The following is a 6,355-nucleotide window of genomic DNA, read 5'->3' as shown; positions in this document are numbered from 1 at the left end:
GCAAAAGAAGAAGGAAGGAAGGAGAAGAAGAAGAAAAATTGGAGGAGATGGAGTGAGGGGAGTGGTTCGGCCAAGAGGGGAGAAGTGTGTATATTGTGTGAAGATGAAGGTGGTAAGGAGGGGTTTATATAGGAGTGGAGAGTGGGGTAGGGTTCGTGTATGAGGGGTTGGGTGTGGGAGGGAAAGGATTTTGAATTTGAAATGTGAGGTGATGGGAAATAGGTGATTTGGGGAAGGGTGTTATGGGAAGGTGAAGAGAAGAGAGAGAGAGAGAGAGTTGAGGTAGGTGGAGATCCTGTGGGGTCCACAGATCCTGAGGTGTCAAGGATTTCTCATCCCTGCACCATTTTGGCGTGTAAACACCCCTTGGAATGCCAATCCTGGCGTTTAAACGCCAGGTTGCTGCCCATTTCTGGCATTTAACGCCAGCTTTTCTTCCCTTTCTGGCGTTAAACGCCAGCTTGATGCCCTTTTCTGCGCCAGCTTGATGCCCTTTTCTGGCGTTAAACACCCAGAATGGTGCCAGACTGGGCGTTTAACGCCCATTTTGCTACCCTTACTGGCGTTTAAACGCCAGTAGGCTCCTCCTCCAGGGTGTGCTATTTTTTTATCCTGTTTTTTATTTTGCTTTGATTTTTGCAGTTGTTTTTGTGACTCCACATGATCATCAACCTAAAGAAAACATAAAATAACAATAGAAATTTACATAGATAAGTAAAAATTGGGTTTCCTCCCAACTAGCGCTTCTTTAATGTCAATAGCTTGACAGTGGGCTCTCATGGAGCCTCACAGATACTCAAAGCATGATGTTAGCCTCCCAACACCAAACTTAGAGTTTGAATGTGGGGGCTCTGTTTGACTCTGCATTGAGAGAAGCTTGTCATGCTTCTTCTCCATGTGTACAGAAGGAGATTCTTTACCTTTAAACACAAGGTAGTCCTCATTCACTTGAAGGACCAACTCTCCTCTATCAACATCAATCACAGCTTTTGCTGTGGCTAGGAAGGGTCTGCCAAGGATGATGTATTCATCCTTATTCTTCCCAGTGTCCAGGATTATGAAGTCAGCAGGGATGTAAAGTGTAACATCCCGCATTTTTGAAAACCTAAATGTAAATAAATTGTGATTTTATCTTGTTAAGTTTAAATTTTGTAATTTTAGAAATTATTTTGTTAGAAATAATTAAATAGATTCAGAGATAATTTTATTTTGAACCAATTAATATTCTTCAGTAACTTTATTATAATGGAATATTTTGTAGAATTTTAGTAATTGAAAATTAAGAAAGAATTGTACAATTTAATTTAAGTAATTTTTATTATGAATAAGTTATGACTTATTATTAATTTGAACTCTTTATTTTATAAACTGAACAATTGAGAATAATTAAATTAGTTTTATTAATATTTGAAGTTAAGTTAATTAATATTTTTGTGTAAATTTTTATAATTGGTTATTTTATATAATTAAATTTAAGAAATTTCTATTATGAATAAATGTGGTTTATTTTATTAACTTGAGCCCTTAAAGATTAATTTATTAGGAATGATTAAATTGATTTTGATAAATACTTTAATTTTAAGTCAATTAGTATTTATGCACAATTTTGATTATAACTAGTTATTTTATATAAATTGAAATTAAAGTTATGATAGAAAAATAATGAAAGGTTATATAATTTAATATAGGTAATTGATATTTTGAGTTTAACTGTATTTTATAAGTTGTGATTAGTAAGTTTATTTTATAATTTAAATTAAAAATAATTATTTGACTCATTGGTATGTTGGTAAATAAAATTATATATGTTTCTAAAGTAATTTTATAGTAATATATTTAAATCTAAATTTTCTCTTTTATTTTAAATATTATGTAAAATTCGTATGTTAATCGTATATGTTTTATTGTAATTTTAACCTATGTTTCTTATTTTTACGTATCATTATTGTGTAACACGTATACTTCTCACCCAATTAGTCACACACACATATACGGTACACTAACCCCTCCCTTATTCCTCCACGCTTCTTTTCTCCCCACCATTCATTCATGGATGAACACCCTCCACACAAATAAACTTATCAACACAGAGAAGAAAGAAATCAGAGAAAACAAGGAAAAGAGAGACCGAGAGAGAGCGAGACGCATAGGGAAGAGGGGAAGGGGGAAGCAGCACTGGTGGGTAACACAGGCAGCATCACTGCTGTTGCTGTCATATAGGAGAGTGTGGGAGAAGTGGAGGGCAAGAGGGAGAAGGATGGTGCGCTATTGGAGCCACATCACAGCCGTTCCTCACTGTCACCGCCGCGTTTCACCGCCGTCGTTAAACTTCCATCGCCGTCGCCACTATTCAACCCGCCATCAGGGAGAGGCACTTCCATCGAACCCTAGCCATCACTATCGCCTCTGCACGCAAAGAAGGGGCTGGTGTCACTGTTGCCACTGATGCCATCAATTTGGAGTTGCCAAAGACACAGTTGTTTCTACTTCTAGTGCTCATTCTTCTGACTGCTGGAGTTGCTGTGGAATGGAGCCACTGCCGGGGAGTTGCTGCTGCCAGAACCACCGGGAAGGATTGCCGGGAATCACTGCTGCCCTGTTTTCGCTCTAATTAGGATTAACATCCATTGGCCTGGGTTAGCCTTTTTCCCTTATTTCTGCTCCAATTGCACGCCCTATTCTGCCAATTTCTTATTAAACTGCTTGTCCTTTTTTAATTCAACTTTGGTCTGTGCTCCGTTTTAAATTATCAGAGCTGTTTCTGCCTTTCGATTCCGTTGAATTCGAAATCTTCATTTCACTGCAACCATGGTCATTGTTGTGGAAGCTAATGCTACTGTTGTCCCAGTTGTGCTGAGATGCAGTGCTGCTGCTTTCTTGGCTGAAACGGTTGCGTGACTAATAGGGGTCTAGCCAACTGTCTCACTGCAATTCTGTCTCCGGTTTCTTGTAATTGCGACATCGAGGTAGGGGGTTTAAAATGATTTTAATTTAAGAATGCCTACAAGGTTTATTGAATAACTGCAAATAGATTTAATAGATGTGAGTAATTGATTGATTATGTGAATATTGAATTGTGGCTAAAATTGTGATTGGAATGGTTGAAATTGTGATTTGGAATTGTTGATTGGTGATATTGATTGGTTATGTAGATTGGGAATAGTTTGATGACTTATTGTTGAGAATTACTGAATTTTAATGGGTTATGTTGGATTTGTTGCTGTTGAGCTATTATTTGGTATATTGTAATGTTAATGAGCTTGGTTGGTGGTTGATTTGGAATTGGTTTTGAGGGGTATTGAAGGGTTGGATTTTGAACACTAAATAGTTTGCTGAAAATCAGGTTCTCTTGAAATTAAACGGCAACTTTGAAAGTGAATCAGTGACTCTATAGTGACTGAAATGATAAGAATTTAAGTGTTAATGAAATTATATTAAGTGTAATTGTGAAAATTCAATTTTGAAGGTTTCGTATCAACTAAAGAATTAGTTATGATTTTTCAAAGTTGAATTCTAAAATCTAATTTTCTGCATAATTTCTAAACTGAGTCAGCAACTTTGAAAAGCTATAACTAATTCTGTGATTATCGGAATTGCGTGGAACCAAGTCCGGATTAAGCTTGGGAATATAGGAAGCTAGACTGGTAAATTTTAGCCTTTTTAATTAAGTTTATGATTTATGGTAAATTTTTGAATTATGGATGTCAAATCTGGTTTTTCTGCAGAATGTTTAACACAGCAGCAACTTGTTTCCTCTATTGGAATTTCTCCAGTTTGAATTTTGAAATGGAACTAATTTTAAATGAAACTCTGGTCCTAATACTTTAATTTCATAAAAATTTAGAATTGTTAGAGTTGTGGTTTTAAATATTTGGATTTGTAAAATAAGATGTATTATGCAGTAAAAGTCAGGTTTTGTTTTCTAAGTCAGTAAATTTAAGACTTTATAATTTTTAATTCTGGAATGATATTGAGATGCAACCAATTGGAGGTGAAATTTGAGTATGTTTAATACATATGATTCAAATTTCAGGGTTTTCCATGTTTTAATAAGTGAGTTATGGGACTTGGAAGAGGTTTTATTTAATGATTTGTATAACAGAATTCTGCAGAAAATTACCTAACTTCCAAGCTACGTAAATCCTTCATTAAAAATGGTATGACCCTGGAACTAATTGAGAAAGAAATTTGGGTAAGTTAAGTTTAACCACATTAATTTTGAAGGTGGTTGGATTCAATTTGGATTTTATATGAAATTTCGAATGTTGTATGCTGCTGCTGTTTTCTGGATTTAGAACACTGCAGAGCAGTCTCGGTTTTGCTTATATTCCCGAAGCTAGAGTTAACGAAAAATTATGATTTTTGGTTTAGTAGAAAGCTTAATCCAAGACGGTCGCATGGATATAAAGTTTGCGTAATTCCGAATTCATTTGATATTTTAAAAACATAATGGAAATCAGGCTGCCAAGTTGTGTTGGTAATTATTTTAGATATGGAATTTAAGAAATAGATTTTCTATTATCAAATATTTTTGAGAATATATTGCTGTGGCAATTGCTGAAAGAGGCTGACGAAATGTTGAGAAAGAAGGAACTCGTAAGGGTGGATAAGTCCTATTTTTAAAGGAGATTATGTCCAAATTTTTACAAAAGTATAATGACTTAATCAAAATCAATATTTAAGGCTTATTTAATGATAAAAACTTCAATGATTCCTGTAAGAAGAAATTATTTGGTATACGAGATTGTTGGCAAGGGCGTGGGTCTTGTCCCGCTTGCGTATTTGCAATTATGAAAGAAAAAGGAAAGATGTAAAGTTTGTATAGTATGATTGAACACAGAAAGAAAGTGGTACTGCATAAGAATGTGAAAGTGATGATGAATAATTAGAATGATAATGAATGATGGTAATGAGAATGATTATGTGATGATCTGTTGCATTGAGGCAGTCATATAGATAGTGGTGCGACCACTGAGAACACTTTCCTACGGTACAGATCCATATTTTATTTCTGTAAGGCAGAGGGGTTATTTCCTGCTACAGAAGTACCGTGACCACCTGTTCCATTTCTGTAGTGGCAGAGGGGTTATTTCCTGTATACAGAAGGTGTGTCGGCATACATCCCTGCAGTGGCAGATGTGTTATTTCTTGCGTGCAGTGGACCCTGTGGTGGCAGAGGGGTTATTTCCTGTACACAGGGGTATAGCCAACAGGAAAGCCATATCCGGCTAGTAATGATGGGTTACGTCGGGAGCGGGTAGAAACCAACAGATGAGCTCATTACCTGCACTAGGACTAGACATTCATCATATGCATCTATGTGACATTGTTTGGGTGTGTATATTGTAATTGGTTTGCCTAAGTGAATAATTCTGTTAACTGCTGATTGCTATACTTGATATAATTGCTCTTGATTGTGTTTGAACCTCATTACTTGTATTTGTAACTGATTGGTTGGGTTGGGGTGAATTGGGTGTTGGATGAATTTCTTGGGCCTGAGGCCGTGATTGGATTGTGTTTGAGGTTTAGTAAGTATGAAAGATTGAGCTGGTTCAGCATAGACTTAATGAACCTATGCTTAGAACAGATTAGTCATTCATACGGTCTAGAAAAACTTTTAAGATTTTTATAAAGGAAAATATGGGTTTAGAATTTTGGATAATTAACTGATGCTTTATAAGATTTTGGATTTTTGAATGTTATGCCATTGGTTTTCAAAATAAAAGGTTGACAAGGCGAGTAAAGATCACTGCAAATGAAAACAGTTTTTCTTTTAAATATTTCTGAATGGAGTTATCTATTTGCATTTTATTCTTTACTTTCACGGCATTCTCTACCTCTACTAAGAACATGTGGTTTGGTTCTCACCCCCAAATTTTTCACCCTTTCAGTGACACAGGTTTGAAGACGCAATTTGAAGCTGCGAGCAATTAGTAGGTTTTCTTTATGGTTTTAATTGGTCTCGTAGAGTCCCCTCGCTCTTGTCATATGAGGTTTTATTTCATATAGAGGGGTAGGTTTGGTATATTATTTTTGAGTTTCATTTGGTTTCTTTTGTATAAAAATTATTATCAATAGTAATTATGTGATTATTATTACTTGTAAATGTTTGAATTATGACTTTAATGAATAAAAACAAATTTTTTGGCATTTTCTTAAAACTGAAATGCAAACTCAATACAAAGGCTCGATAATTAAGTAGTTAATACTAGAGAAGGTTACGTAATGTTCTTTCTAGTAGAAATACCTTGACTTAAGCAAGGTAATTTTGCTGGACGGGACGTTACAATATGGTATCAGAGCAGTCCTTCCTGTAGAGCCTTGGGAGTGGACTGACTATGCTTCATTGCATACT

At 35.4% G+C, this 6,355-nt stretch overlaps 1 long non-coding RNA gene across 2 annotated transcripts; it reads left to right on the top strand.

Annotated features, from left to right (window-relative positions):
* On the top strand, positions 2,045–6,106 carry LOC107643584. Of its 2 annotated transcripts, none has more exons than XR_002362900.1 (3): positions 2,045–2,636; positions 2,754–2,966; positions 5,900–6,106. It is a non-coding gene; the product is annotated as an uncharacterized LOC107643584 (long non-coding RNA). The 2 variants fall into 2 exon arrangements; XR_001620937.2 differs by having other exon boundaries at positions 2,046–2,636; positions 5,892–6,106.

Source organism: Arachis ipaensis, chromosome B05 (assembly GCF_000816755.2).
Source record: "Arachis ipaensis cultivar K30076 chromosome B05, Araip1.1, whole genome shotgun sequence".
Taxonomy (NCBI): Eukaryota; Viridiplantae; Streptophyta; class Magnoliopsida; order Fabales; family Fabaceae; genus Arachis; species Arachis ipaensis.
Note: the sequence above shows the minus strand (reverse complement) of the source record. Positions and strands in the feature narration are given on the sequence as shown.